The sequence below is a fragment of the Apis florea genome, unplaced genomic scaffold (genome assembly GCF_048593485.1).
Source record: "Apis florea isolate Af1SG1 unplaced genomic scaffold, ASM4859348v1 contig_2274_pilon, whole genome shotgun sequence".
Classification (NCBI taxonomy): domain Eukaryota; kingdom Metazoa; phylum Arthropoda; class Insecta; order Hymenoptera; family Apidae; genus Apis; species Apis florea.
Genome location: NW_028256550.1, coordinates 1,873,241 through 1,887,670, shown reverse-complemented (window position 1 = coordinate 1,887,670; position 14,430 = coordinate 1,873,241). Strand labels below are relative to the sequence as shown.

Sequence of the window (14,430 nt, the reverse complement as noted above, 5' to 3'; positions counted from 1 at the left end):
TTATCCTGATATTATACACTGTACACATTCAAGCATATATTAATATTTTACCTGTGTTATGTTATTATATTAATATTTTATTCTTATCTCTTATATTTTATTCAGAATCAAAATTATTCAAAATTTTATTCAGATTCGTATATTAAATATAATTTTTATAACGATTGAAATATCTTATAAACAGTTATAATATATTAAGCAGTCCTATAAATATATATCTTTAAGAAGAATAATGATGATCTTGGTTTATATTTTATTTTATAAAAATAATTTCTATTCTTAGTCGTTTTAAAATACGAAAAATAGTGTATAATTTTAATTCTTTTTTTCTTTTTTTCAATATGTATATTTTTTTAATATAATATAACAAAAATGCCAATGAATAAAAATAATCAAAAAATCTGACAATTATAAATATATAATTATGAATACGTAAGCAAATAAATTCCATTTTATTATAATGCTCGATTCGTTACGAGCACTAAATGATTCCAAGTTTAACACAATTAAATTTTATTTCGATCGCGTTATCCAAATACTACCTTAGTCGTTATCTTCTTAATGATACAAAAAAAAATATTATAAATATTAATGCGCGACTCATAAAGCATCATACGTAAAAAAAAAGAAAAGAAAAATTTCTAAAAAATTCATTTTATCAAAAGAAGAAATCTTATTTAATCCAAACGTAAGAAAATATATACGTACTTGATATCGTTTCGAACGAAACGAAGCCCAGTCGGTAAAGTGTGAATCGATTTATGAAATGAACGGTAGAGAAGAAGAAGAAAAGAGAACAAAAAAGGAATATATACCGAAGCACGATGAAGAATGGAGCGTCGGTCGTTAACGAGGGGGGTTGCTCGTCCTCGAGGATGATGCGGCGTGGTGTGTGCAAGTGGTTCGTTCCCGGCCGGTCCGATCAGCGTGTGACACGGTGCGTCGTCAACGTAAATAGACGTGGAGGTGGCCGGTGGCACCGGTGCCACCGGTTGCCACTTTGCGGGTAAAGCGTGCACACGATCATTGGACGCATGCGCACTACCGTTATGTCAGTTTATAGAGAGGCCGAGTACACCCCCTCTTTCACCCGTGCACCCTTCGCCTGTCCATCGATGCGTTCTCCTAACCAACCCGAGTGGGGGTAGAGCTCTCCTCTCCGCGGGCTATCCTCTAGGAGGATATCAAACTCAGTCGCAAAGCGTACGTTCGCGCGTGTGTTCGTTTGCTCGTTTCCCTTATTCAAAGACAAAACTTGCTCGCTTGCTTGCTCGTCGCGTGACTTTCGACATACTTCAACGCGCTCTTCGCCGGATTCGATTTGTGCTTTCGTTTCCAGTTGGAACGGTTCGTTTATCCATGTGAGTGGTGAAACATCGAACAATCTCCCTAGATAGTGACTTGTTGAACTTATTGCTACGAAATGAGGTGATTATTCGTGATGGAGTCAGACGTGTGAAGGGCGAAATGAATTATTGAAAGATATTTTAAGAGTTTTTTTTGGGAGGGGGGAACGTTTCTTGAGAAGATAAGATCGGTTTATTCGTGATAGATTTGAAGGTTAGGTTACTCGATGATATAGTTCATTTCAAATTTGAGACTGCTCGATATATTTGTCATGTGTCACATTTGTCAATATCGTTGGAAATTTTCTTACCGATATGGTTCCATTCTTCCTAGCGAAACGTTGAAATGTTGTGAATTTTCATTTATCATCTCGAGATTGAAATAAAGAAATATCGACTTCGCATAGACGTCACCGTGTCTACTTATGCCTGCCAATGGATCTCTAAGTTTCGTCCTTCACCCGGAAAAGGAAATTGAAGACCATCGAGGTTCGGTTTAGTGCCAGAATCAATAATTCCAACGGCAGGCGAAGGCGGGACACGCGAAATATTCTGGCAAAGGAGACGATTACGCGGATAATACCGGTCCATTACTCTGTTGATCAGAAGAATTACGAATCAATCGATAGGCGGCGACCTAAATCGACGTAAATTAGTCTTTTTCTGTTGCTCTCTCGAAAGTCGCAAATAAACGTCGAGTCGAATCGATAATCCAAAACGAGAGTCGAGGAAAAACTTTTCCCGCGGTCGAGGAAAACCGATACTACTTTGCTTCTTATTCTCACACAAAGTATTTCGAAAGTTTTTTTTTTCTTTTTTTTCCTTGTTTTGTTGCTACCGCAAGCAAAATCGTCGACTTTTAAATTGATCGAGCAGATTCGTATATTCGATAATGGATTTCGAACCAACGATCGATTATACTGTTCCATTTTCCTTTATTATATTTTCCCGAATGAAGAGAGCTATTATAAAAACTTGGATGCACATTTGTGTGGTTTGATCGATAATTTGCGTTATACGATTTTCTTGAAAATGAATAATTGCCTTAAAACGAGATACTCTATTAAAATTCATTCGATAAGAAATCGTTTTTTTTTAATCGCGAGTGTCACAATACTCCTCCACAGATTTCTACGTAATGCGTCTCGTTGGTCTTCGATTTTTTTTCTTGTTTTTGCTTATTTATCTGCTCGTTCTCTATTCTCCGCTCTTCCTGTCTCTCGTCCGTGAGAGGGAAATAAAAAGCCAACAGGGAGAAACGCAAAACAAGATAGGATTTCCGAACAATAGGCAAATTTTATCTCTAAATCGTTACGAAAAGTTGGCGGATTTTGCTCCTCTATTTTTCCAACCTACATTATCCGATCGGTTAATTTGCGAATAATTTGTCGATTTTCGTCAATATTTGAAAGCATTTAGAAACATGGAACGAGTTATCGAGAGATAGTTTTATCCGAGCAAATTGGGTCACTGGTATCGTGTTGCCGAAAATTGATCGACAAGCGATTGATCGAATCCTCCTTCCGTTCAGTGTTTCTTTTTCCCCTTCCCTGAATATGATGTTTTCCCAACGATAATTCATCATATCGTTTTAAATCCATAACGGTTTTTCTCTCTCTCTCTCTCTCTCTCTCTCTTTCTCGAAAGAGCATCGAGGTTAATTCATCGTTAGATAAGAGTGATCGATTATTCGTATTGACACGATCGATTGTTAAAAAGCAAGAAGAGCGGAGAGAATTAAATCTGAATCAAGTGTATAACATGGGGAAGTATGCCTGTAATTTCCCAGAAACACGTGGATTTCCGGTGACATAGCCGAGGATCACGATGAGTGTACTGCACGAGAGAAACCTTGAACTTGAATCGCTGAAGATCGTCGAGGCCTCGCTGTCTTAACGACTTGTTCTCATGTAAGCTGAAAATGAAATTGCATTAATTGTCAAATTAATTTAATTTAATTTAATTTATTTGTATGTATAGAATGATTCATTATAACGTGAAATATTGGTTTGGAAATATATATATATAGCAAATAATTTTTTTTAAAATTAATTAAAATTTACACATAATTCTTTAAATTCAATATAACATAAGTGGTTGAAAATATGAATTATCTTACATCTAATTATCATAGTGCTGAATAAAATGATAGGATACTTGTTGCACTTGAATATATTTCGTATTATAATTAAAAGAAGGAATTATACATTCTACATTTCCATATTTATCGCATACTTGATATATCTTCTGGAATAAGACTAATAATAAATTGTGCACAAAATAAACGTATACATCTTATACGTTCGTGTATTTATTTATATCTTTATGATATTAAAGATATTAAAAAAAAAAAAAAATATAAGATTTTGATTCAGACAAAAAAATTGCTTTAGAAAAATATTTTATCGAATAAAATAGATATTAATATTTGAAATTATTTTATATCGCGTTTCATTCATTTCCATTTTATTAATAGAAATCAATTTTTAATAACCTTTATTTTTTTAAAAATAAAAAAATCATCGAATCGATTTTATTGTGTACAACATTATTCACACTGAAAAATATTTATTTATTTATTTATTAATAATATTTTTATTTCTCTACAAATTTCTGTACAACTTGTCAAATCGTGTTTCTATTAATTCGATATATCCGCGGTTATTTTTCATATAATTTTCATTTTAATTTTCATTCAATACCGTTACAATATCGTCTAAATTTTTCTCTCTTTTTCTCGCGTCGTAGAAATAATAATTCTACTTACCCATCTTCATCGTTGAAAATTATATTTCTTCAGGAAACATAATCATGTGCAAACTTTGAGCAGGTTTCCCTCCAGCTTTTCTTTTTTTTTTTTTATATAAGACATCGTTTAATATTATTGTTAAATATATATCTATCATTCTATACATACTTTTTTCAATAAAATAATAATAGCAAACTCTTGTTGTCCAATGTTTAATCCAATTATAAAGCTTTTCCATAAATTTTCAACGATTTTTTAAACGATCATAATTATTTTTTAAAAAATGTAATATATTTTTTTAGAAGATTTTACGAAGGTTGTACACTAAGCTTCTAAATTAATAATAATTTTAATAATTCTCTCTAATTTTTTAATTGCAATGATAAGAATCGAATTTGGTTTTTCTTTCAATTATTGGCAGAAAATGGAAGGATCAAAAATATGACAATCTTCAAAACTTCAAAACTCAAAATTCATTGTATTTATAGTAGAATCTTTATTCAATGTGCAGGATATGTTCTGTTACTCGTCGTTTAATCAGAATAATGAAAAAAATAAAATTTGTTCATTTGAATACTAATTTCAAATCCAATTTTGAAAGATTTTCAAATATGAAAGGTATTTTTCTCTTCCTCACTGAATTGGAAATCGATTAAGTTCATCTTAATGCATTTTTCGAACGCGCCTCTTTAATTCTGTCTATAAATTGTATTATCGACATCCTCTAAACTCTTCCTTTCCAACTTTGATTTGTTTGGTTTGGATATTCCCTGTAATATCCATGATGAAATATTAAGAAAAATAATTCCGCGGGGAGAATAATAATTTTAACAATAAATCGAAAATATAGAGTAAAATTTTGAGACTTCATCCTCGAATAAATTAAAAAATTTTAAAAAAAAAAAATTATCAAGTACACGAGCGAAAGTAAGTAAGCCCTGATTAAACACGAATGAATTATCGGTAAAATTCTATGAAAATATAAAATAAATTTTTTTCAAAAGAAATTGCTATTATTTGTATTTAATTCTAATCAAGAATTACTTATAAATTTTGTATTTGAAAATTTTTTAAATTCAATTTAAAAACAAAAATTTAAATAATAAAATTCTGTTCTTCCCCTTTTTCGATTTAATTTCCCACGAAGAATTGTACTCTTTTCCCTTATAAAACAATTTTCTTTTAACAATGCGAAATATTCGAATATATCAAGTTCATTTTATCGTTCATATTTAACAGTTTGATCTAAAATAATATTCTCATAAAATGAATTTATGTATGGTTCACGAGGCTCACTTGAAATTATTTATATTCCAAGATCAAAAACTTCCCAGTTATTAATTTTTGTTATTGCTAAACCGATAGAAAATTTTCTTGTTGTAGATAATAAGATTTTAAAGAGGATTAAAGTGATGATATTTTTTTTCCTAAAATAAATCCTCTTCTTTAACAAGTTTTATATGATCTTGCAATTTTTAAAAATTATTCAGAAATCAAATAGTGAACTAGCATTGATAAAAAACCGAAGTTTCGATAATCCCATTTATTATTTTAAGTTAGATACAAATAAGTTATTCTAACCACTTACGATATTAAAATCAATGAATAATAAATATACAGGATCATAAGAGTTTATACTTTACACTAAATTTACAACGAGCACTTCGTTTATTTCTCAAGTTACAAACAATTTATTTAACTTTATACCAGATAAAAATGGCAATTATTTCCATTTCGTTTTATCCAAACGCAAACTTCATAACTTAATAATTCGCTTATACCACAATTTTTATGTCCATTTTGAGAAATTGATTCTTCAAATTGATCCACGAACATATTAACATCCTCTGAAAACACTTTATAAAATTAAAGGATACCAGTTTTTACTTCCATCAAATATTGACAGCTTTCTTTTAATATATAACGCAGAATAACACGTTGTATTCATTCGTTATTAATACGCAACGAGAAAAGTTGGCCGATATTAAACTCGTCGACTTAACCGGACGACAAAAAAAAGTCGTGAAAAGTTATGACCATTTTGCTCGTCGCGTTATGATTCCATTAAAATTTACACCGGTTTTAACTTAAGCCACATAATAGCCGAAACCGTTGAGGCAATTTCCTACGGTAAATTCACGTTGCTCGAGCATATGCTTTCATTCCCCTTCGCGTTTGTATCACTGTTTTCACGTCGCGTGGATTATTCCCAATTCAAACAATTTCTCAAATTCTAATCCGCTCGATTAGCGGAAGGCGCAGTGATGGAACACTCGGATGTGCTTAGATATATTTCCAAAACGGAGTGCATTTCACACGTTCTGCGTTTTCGATTAAATTTGATATGAGAGAGAGAGGAATGAAATTGGAAAATAAAATTTGAGACACGAGTTGATTGACGAGCGCCATATTCTTTCTATTTCCGCGCCACAATAATTGTTCAGGGAATTGATGTAAAAGTAAACGTGACAATTCTTCAGTCGTTTACAAAACTTTTGCAGATATAATATAATTGGACGGAGGAAGTCGAAAACAAACAAGTCACTCGATTCTTGTTATTGCTATTTAAAAATTGTGAATCCCATGAAAATCGTAATGTAAGATCATTTGAAAAAAGAAAAAATTTAGGAGGGAAAGAGAAGAAGAAGTGGAAAGCCTGAGAAAACGTGACAAACGAGTTATAATAAATATCGTTAATTCAATAACTGCTAATGAATAATAATTTTATTTATTATATTATTACTCGATACAAATATAATATACAAAAATTAATATACAATTAATAAAAATCTTTATTATTAAATTAAAATTTGGATTTACATAATTGCATGTGCCCAATATTTATAAATTGTAATATCAAAAAGTAAAAGTTGGCATTTTTGAATGTCAAAAATTTGAATGAAGAACAACAGTTGATATCTTCTATTATAAAGAATTGTTAAAATGTACGAGAATAATCTTAAAATTCTCAATCGATAAAATAAATGACACTTAATAAATTAAGTTCATTTGGATTCAAATTTATTTTCTATTTCATTTACATTTAATTCAAAATTCCAAAAGATATCCAAATTATTTCAAATTATTTATATATAATTTATTTCATAACATCAAACATATTAAACTCGTCTATAAATTTTCTACAATTTGAAATCCATGATTGTCAATTTATTCGAGCCAATAATCGATTGCCAATAATCTAACCTCTAATTTAATACAATTTCTACTTTGGCAGGAATGAGAAGAATATCGCGATTTATTGTTAAGAGAGCCTATTTAGAATTTCATTTTGATCGTTTAATATTGCACGCTATGCGCAGTGTGTCGCCACTGTTTGCGTCATCGTTGTGCGCCACGGGCTGTTTCCCGCCCAATCTCGCCATTTTGGCCTAACCTCATCCTTCGACTTCGCAAAACTTTCATTGCCAACCGTGCGTGGTTTCTCTCGTTCCTTCGTTTGGCGTTCGCATGTGACACACAATGGCGGAGATATTTCGTTACTCTTTCCTTAATTCTTTTTTTTCATCTTAATTTATTTACAAAAAAGAGGATCTTGTTAAAATGTTAATATATATTCGACCAATTTATTTACAATTTTTCAATGTATCGATATATTTTAAAACATTGATGAAGAATAGACGAATGTCGTTTCTTTTCTTCTTCCTTTGACCTTGTGTTCTTTTACGAGCAAAAAATAAAATGAGTCTTCCATCCAAGTCTATCTCACCAATAATTTTTCTCTAAATTTTGTACACCCTTCGAATATTTTCCTTCGTGGCATGTTCATTGAATAAAACGAACGAGTTCGCAATGGAAGTATTTCCGGGAAAATAAATTTCTCCACCATTTCTCATATTAATTTTAATTAATAATTAATTGATATAATAACTTAACCAACAAGAGTTTAAAATTGTGTAAAATGGCGAAATACAACGAATTCGATCTTTACTCATTATGTATTAAAAAAAGTATTTGAAAGGAAAAGGAAATTAGATTTAAACGTTTTTCTAAATTATTTTTTTAAAAATTACAATGTATAACGTCGACATAGGAGTCTTGAGCGTTCGATCTGCTAAGTGAAAATTACGACACGCGTCACGGTTTCAACAGCGTTTTGAGGAATAATTCGTTTTTCGCTCGAGCGAACGGTCAACCGTTTCTTCAAGCGATGAAAGTTTCGTTCGCTTGGCTGGAATTAAGTTTTTCTTCTCTTTTGCATTCGATCGAGTCTTACAGAAGGAAAAAGATAAATCTAATTTTGATATTCCATGATCGATTTTTCACGTCGACGGGGGAAAAATAATGCTGTGAATAATTTCATATATATATATATATATATATCATTTCATTTATTTTTCGTATTTTACACAAGGAAAATGAGGAAACAAGAGATAGAAAATTTCTTCCGAAAGGAAATCCGAAGAAAATTAAATTTTCCGTCAAAATTGCAATTTAATAAGTAAATGTAAATATAAAATCGATAAATGTGGCGATTTATATTGGTTTCCTTTCATTTGATGGATATTTATAATAGACTTTTTCTTTTTATTTTTTTTTTATTATTCTCGAAGAATTTAAGTTTTTGTAAAATTTTTGCTTATTATTTTCTACGAATTTTTGAAACGGATTTTAATTACAAATTTCGTTCTAAATTGCTCAGCAAAATTATTAATTTTCCAGTTCTCGATTATAAATGTTTACATCGTGATTTTTCTCTTTTTTTTTTTTTTTTTTTAAGTAATGTTAATAATTATTATCACATCTGTGCTGATTAAATTTTTTCCTCGTTTCCTCTTTTTTTTTCAACATTTTCCTCCTACAAATTTTAATCTCGTTAATTATTCCTGATATTTAAACTTTTCAGAGGATGTTCAACTTTCTCACAAAGTTGCGAGATTGCATTTTACTTGTCGAATCGACTCGATGATCGTTAAACAACTGTTTGTTGCCATTTCTTAAGATTGAAAATAATAAGGGTATTTTATAACAGAATCTATGCAACATCCTCGATAAAAAAAAGAAAAGAAGTGGTTTAGAACGAATTTAAAATCGATTTATTGTATTAGTATTAATAATAAGTTTCGACCTCGATCCTTGTTAAAGATTCTTACAGCATATTCTGGCTAGAAAAATTTATCAAGATCAAGACAAGTTGAAAATTAATAGTGTTGCCGAAAGAATGAATAAAATCTTCTTAGGTGGAGATTTTAAATAAAATAAAAAATGATTATTTAATTGATAGTGTTTTTAAATATTCGTTATAAGTCAATAAAAAAATAAAAGAAAGTATTCACCAAGTATTCTTCTTGAGTGAAAAGATAGTGAAATTATATATGCAAATAGATTCAATTTATCGTTGCAATTGCGTTCGATTTGAAATTATTTTCCCTTTCTCTCGTTTCCTCACTTGTTTGCCACGTATCGTATTTTAATTTTTTTCAATTCTTATTCATCATTACCTTGAAAATTGTTGAAATATGGATGAGATCAATATAGGTCAAGTGTACAAATATTCTAGCATTATATATCTATCTATATCCATATGTATATTATAATAATTTCTGTGTTATTTTGAATATATTATTATAATTAATCATTGTTTCCACTCTCAATGACGCAAAACCATTTTTCCTATACAAAAATAATCGATCTATAATAATATAAACTCGCACAAAAAATATTCATTATATTTTATTATTTGAGAGAAAAACAATTTACTCTTTCAATGGCTCATTCACATCGATATTACGATTAACGTGTTAAATATTAAATATTTAAAACTAATGATAAAAATTATTGTTATTTATAACAGAAGTTCATCTTCCCTCCTTTTAATTAACGAAAATTTTCCAGAACAGAATTTGATTTGCACGAAGAGAAGACAACCACTTACTTTCTCTCTCAATAACACCAAGTTCTCCAATGTTTCCACAATTTTTATTTATCAATTATTATTTATTCACTTATCTCGTATTAAACATATTCTCGATAACAAATTCAAATTCGACTCACTTTCGCGCCTATGTTTCGGCCGACCGAGGCGAGATGTCGCCCTCGCAGAGGAGTCACGTGGTGTCATCCTTCCATTAATTTCACGCGGATCATCGAGCGCCTGTGAGATTTGCAGGAAACGGTTTTGCCGATCATTCCTTAAGACGCGTCGCAATGATTCAATCAAGCCGCCGGGGCTTAACAACGCGCCGATCCGACAGTTTTATTGTTTCGAGGGCGGAGGAGGAGGCGAGGCTGTGAAACTCGAGCGTTGCGATTCCCTTTCCGCCAAGATTCGCGTTGATTAATGATCGAACGCCGTCGTAAACGTTCCGACTGATCTCGCTCGAGAAAAAGGGAAGGAGAATTTCGTTCTTTTTCGAGCAATCTTCTCCTGTAATATTTCAGAAATCGTAGAGTCGATCTTCGCGATTACGGTTGTTGCTCTTTCTGTTTTTTTTTGGAAATAATTCATATGTTATGTAACTTGGTTTTAATATATTTAATATATATTTCTTTTTAATAGCATTTTTGATAAATTAATGATAAGAGATAGAATTCTAAATTCGAAATTAGAGGGTAAGATAGTAATTGGTTGCATGTGTCTTTTTATATTTCGTTCGTATTTTGCAACAGTTTTAGAACAGAATAAATTTTGTTCACAATTTTCGTCACTGAACGAAACACAGTATTTGAACACGTGGCAATCCGAGGAGCGATAGCGTTGTGAAAATATATATTATTATCCTCATCGAAATAGTTCCTTTTGAGAAACTTTTACAATCGTTCCCATTTCTGGTGAAAAAGCTTTCACTGAAATTTCAGTCGGTCGATGTTGTATCATCAGTGTTGTCAAAATACAAACAGCTAGTCGAGCCACGTGGATTATTAAATAAATCATCAATGTTCAATACACGTGATGCTTGTTGCCAAATCGTTTGTGTTATTGGAGATAGCGGTGTACAGTATTGCCAAATCTTTCTTAAACACGCCTCGTGTGAATTGTGAAAAATGCAACAGTTAACACAACATTCTTATAGCTTATGATTTATTTAATCGCACTTTAGAAAATTATATTGGAATAGTTTCAATGGCAAACGTGTAAACAATGACACGTGAATTTCGATGATAATGCAAAGAAAGTTTATACGCATCTATAATCTTTATATAATACGATTTAATACACGTGGATAGATAATTTTCTTCTATTAATTCTGAATCTCGATCAATATGATTTAAATACAATAATGGAATGAACGAACCATGTCGTACGAGAAATATCGTAATATTCAATCGTTGTATGTAGTTATATGTTGGAATTTGAAATAAATTAAAAAATAAACTCGTAAAAATACTGAATCAGTGTTATTGTGTTATATCATTGCACGATTATTAACATACAAGCATTCATTTTATTTATTTTTGCTTCGATTTTTCTTCGTGTAAAAATCTTTTTTCTTCGAACTTTATCTATACAGTTGGCGTCTTATATTGCCTGTATGATTTTTGTGACACTGTTTCATATAAATATAAAACAACCGTTTCTTTTTAGCCGTAATAAAAAATTATTGATTATTGATTCACATTCGAAAAATTTTTTTTTAAACGGTTGAAAAATTAAGAGATTGTTTTCACAACAAACAGTGTTCCAAACTTCTTAAGTCTCGCGATTTAACGGCGTGAAAGCACTTTGGAAAAAATTCGAAATGTTTGTATATTCGCAGCTATACAAATTGATGATTTATAGGCATTAACTGTTTATACTTTAACGTTTATACGACGCTGCAACAATGAAATCTTTTTAACGCTTTTAAAGCTTTGTGCCGTGATATTTACACGTTCCTCTTTCCACAATTCTGTTTAACTGTTTCCTTGCTTGTTTGTTTCGACTATTATTCCGTTTGCTTCCGCGTCATTTTTACAATTGATTCCTTTTTAGATTTTTTTCCAACTCGTGCCAATGGCTATAAAAAGAGCACGTTCGAATGTTATATTGTTTACGACAGCGTGTAAATTAATTACCTACAGGCGTAGAAGCCTTCGTTTACACTTTACATTCAATTAATAAGTTGTCAATCAACTTGTCGTTTGTTTATCAAGACCGACGATAATTCCGTCCCCTATGAGACACCGTGAAATTATGGATTATGCGTGGAACAATTTTTTTTTTTTTTTTTTTTTTCTCCATTAATGGAATATCATTTCGTAGAAGTGAAATCGATCTTTTGAACTTTTGAACGTTTTTTCATTTTCAGATTAACAAAAATAGATTTCAGATTTCCTCCTCGTGTTAATAATAAAAATTGTTATAGAAAAAAATTTTTTCCATAATCATAGGTAGCAGGTGTTAAATTTGTAACAGCGTGTGAAAACATCTTCGAGTATAATTGTATAAATGCAAAAAATTTGAACGTGTGACTCCGTTCAAAAAAATAAGAGGATAACACTGTGTTCGGTATTCAGATTGAATTCGTACTTCACCTTGTAAAAAAATTTTGCCCATCATCTTTCCATCGAGAAATCCCCAAATTATTTTCATGCTTCGAGCATGCTCGTTGATTTTTTCAATAGAACATTAAAACACTCGTCAAATGCTACATACCGAATCATTTCAATCGTTCATTAAATAATTCGAAGAACACGTAAGGAATTCAGAGGGTCTCCCGTCTTCAATGTGTTGAAAAACGATAGATAGAATAAAAAGAAATAAATATATAACCTGCTTTTAACGAATTTCTGCGAATATTTTCGCGAAGAGGATCAAACATAGGCCACGTGAAATTTGTATTTTTTCTTATCTGCGCGGGACACTTTACAGAGACGATGCTGTTCAGAGCAGCCGAGCGTTCAAACGAGTGTTCCTGACGTTTGAAGAAGCGGCGATAACTTGGATCTATCCATCTATATATATATATATACGAGTGCAACTTTTTCGTTACTTTTTCATAAACTGGCGAGTTGGAGGAGAAGGTATCGATTTTTCGCGGAAAGAAGAGAAATTTTCCTTAAAGAAACGAGAATCCCCTCCCCCTCCACGCTATGTTTAGTTGTTATATAGAAACGGGCATACCAGACGAAACGGACCTGTGTCTCCTTGCTAAAACCGCGCGTCATGTGGCTAAACTTGGAAGCTTAGGCTATCGTCTGGCTTCCGTTGAGCGCCGCTCAATGTATTCCACCATCTTTCTTTGAAACTGTTTTATATAATCCTTGCCGCGCGAAAACTCGCTGCCCATACCGTATTATATTTAGATCGTCGCTCTTATTTTAACCCTTTAGCGCCTCGTTGATCCTTTCATTTTTCATTTTCTTTTTCTTTTCGATCTACTCGAAAAGAAGAAAATTCGCCCGAGCGATCTTTGTAATTCCGTACTTCGGAATTAATTTCGCAAAGGTACAAATGTAAATGTTACCTGTCAATATGAACGAAGAATATTGTGTTGAAATATTAAAATTATCTCGAATATTAAGTTGTATTTATACATGTTTTTTGGAAATGAATTATATTCCGATGAGAGAAAAATCTTTTTTACCTTCTTCTTCATCTTATTTTGATTAGTTTCGTTTTAAAACGGTCAGTAAAATTTTGCACGTAAATCAAATAAAGGGAAAAGATGATTTAATGCGTGTATCAATTTTCTCACTCGAGAGTATCTTTTGTTAAGTTAAACATTCTTCGGCCATCCAAATTGTATGCTAATTGTATTTGCGATGCCTTAATGTAAATGCAGATACCTTTTATTACCGATAAAATAATAGAAATAAATTTGAAAGTATTCGCTGAATATATTCAATATACAGCATGTATGTTGAAACATGCATGCATTTATTAAAACGAAATCGAAAATAATTAAGAAATTAGAAAGCGGTTAGAGTGCTACAAAATGAGCAAAAATATCTGTAATTACATTGGCAATTCCACAATATGATAATAAAAAAAAAAAAAATAGAGAAATTGCGAGAATTGAAATTGAAAATTAATTTTTTAATTACAAATTGCACATTCGTTCGTAATAATTTTAACAATCAGAAAAGTAATATAGGATTCTTAATTTTCATAAATAAAAATCATTTTATCCGTTCGTTTTAAAAAAAATTATTTGAATTATATGAGGAGCTTAGCCTGACATATTTTTTTCTATCAGAGTAACAAATTATACATTCCTTTATCCAAAGGAATTTTTTCTTTTTCCATTATTCGTTCGAATAAATTCAATTTTTCCTTAGACTTTCTCTTATCCACCATTAGATCAACGAGTAATCAACGTTTCACCGCATTTAATTCTTTTAATTCTATTTTTCAAGTTTTTAGAACATGCTATATTCGCTCTTGCAATCGATTCC

The 14,430-nt window shown here is 31.0% G+C and overlaps 1 protein-coding gene across 1 annotated transcript in view; it reads left to right on the top strand.

The window, feature by feature from the left end:
* Positions 1–1,190: 1,190 nt before the first annotated feature.
* The window catches only part of msi (RNA-binding protein musashi), a 114,191-nt gene continuing 100,951 nt past the window's right edge, over positions 1,191–14,430 (top strand). The window contains exons 1-2 of the mRNA XM_086903062.1: positions 1,191–1,428; positions 3,136–3,256. The gene's annotated coding sequence lies outside the window, so the exon portion shown is untranslated. The remainder of the gene's footprint in view (positions 1,429–3,135; positions 3,257–14,430) is intronic.